At 69.2% G+C, this 1,437-nt stretch overlaps 1 long non-coding RNA gene across 1 annotated transcript; it reads right to left on the bottom strand.

Moving 5' to 3' along the window:
• Positions 1–562: 562 nt before the first annotated feature.
• Positions 563–995, bottom strand: LOC141727843 (uncharacterized). Its single transcript, XR_012578680.1, has 3 exons — positions 970–995; positions 787–837; positions 563–589 (listed from the first exon to the last, which is right to left on the bottom strand). It is a non-coding gene; the product is annotated as an uncharacterized LOC141727843 (long non-coding RNA).
• Positions 996–1,437: the final 442 nt, after the last annotated feature.

Genomic DNA, 1,437 nt, shown 5'->3' with positions numbered 1-1,437 from the left:
CCAGCCCCAGCCCCAGTTCTGGGCAGAGTGGTGGGCTAAGGCTGCCACCACAGCTGGAAGCTGGCTCCCCACTCAGCCCTGCTCAAAAGAAACTCAGCTGAAATCTCAGTGCCATGAAGGCAGCTAAAAAAGGGAGAATCCCTGCTGCCACACCCAGCTTGGGCTGTGAGATGTTGGGCCATGGGATGCTGGGACACGGACCAACCACCTGCATGGGCTCACCTACAAAGTGAGTGTAGGCTGTGTCTTGCAGGTAGGTGCCACAGCCAAAGTCAATCAGTTTGGCCTGCCTGGTGTCCAGGTCAACCAGGATGTTCCCTAGTTTGATGTCCCTGTGCAGGACCCCGCAGCTGGTGCAGTGCCGCACGGCCTCCAGCACCTGGCGGAACAGCTCCCGTGCCACCTCCTCGCACAGGAACCGCCGTGCCCGAATGAAATGCTGCAGGTCCTGACACCGCTCTGGCCGCTCCAGCACCATCAAGATGTCCTTGGGGAGCTCGAGCCACTCCAGCAGCTGGACCACACCGGGGAAGTCAGTGGACACCTTGGCCAGCAGCACAATCTCCAGGGGTGCGCTGGTGCCGTCGGGCTGCAGGAGGAGCACGATGCCGTCACTGGGGCCGATGCCGTGCCGGGGCTCGGGAAGCCCTCAGCCAGACCGGGATGCTCTGCGCCCTGCGCTGGACCCACGCCCGCTCTCCCTCGGGGCGTCCTGGCGGCTCCCACCCTGCCAGGCCTCGGCTCATCCCCGGCCGGCAGCCCCGGCTGCTGGCCCCGCTCACTCACCAGCTCGCCCCAGTGCCGGACGCGGTTCCGTGGCACCCTTTTGATGGCCACCTACAAGCCAAGGGCAGCGGCGGGCTCAGCTCGCCGCCTGCCCTGCCCAGCCCCATCTTCCGCCCTCCTCCTCCTCCTTCTCCTCCTTGTCCGTCCCCTCCTCCGATGCCCGCCGCTGGCCCCTCCGCTCACCGGGGCGCCGTCCGAGAGCCGCGTGGCCACGAAGACTCTGCCAAAGCTGGCGCTCCCCAGTAGCCAGCCCAGCCTGTCCTGCTCCTTCAAGCCCTGCTGTGCCTTCCCTGCGGGTGGGACTCGGCTGTCAGCGCTCGGCCCGGGGCCAGCAACGGCCCCCGAGCGCCCCTCAAGCAGCCTGGGCCGGCCATGCCCAGGCGTTCGCTCCTGGGAACGGGACAGCGGCGGCTCGGGGCCGGCAGCCGCGCTGCCGAGATGTGAGGCTGGGGCCGGGCAAGCCTCAGTGGAAGCGGTGGGAGCGGCCCCGCCGCGTGTGCCCTCCGCGGGCCCCGGGAGGAGCCGGGGCCGGGGTCGGGGCCGGGGCCGGGCTCAGGCCAGGCGGAGCAAAAGGGAGGCGATGCCACCCCAGCCCCAGGCACTGATGCCCGCCTGGCAGCGCCACCGCCAGTAGGGCCAGAGCCGGGCGGA

Source organism: Zonotrichia albicollis, unplaced genomic scaffold (genome assembly GCF_047830755.1).
Source record: "Zonotrichia albicollis isolate bZonAlb1 unplaced genomic scaffold, bZonAlb1.hap1 Scaffold_254, whole genome shotgun sequence".
NCBI classification, from domain to species: Eukaryota; Metazoa; Chordata; class Aves; order Passeriformes; family Passerellidae; genus Zonotrichia; species Zonotrichia albicollis.
This window is presented reverse-complemented; position numbering and strand designations above follow the sequence as displayed.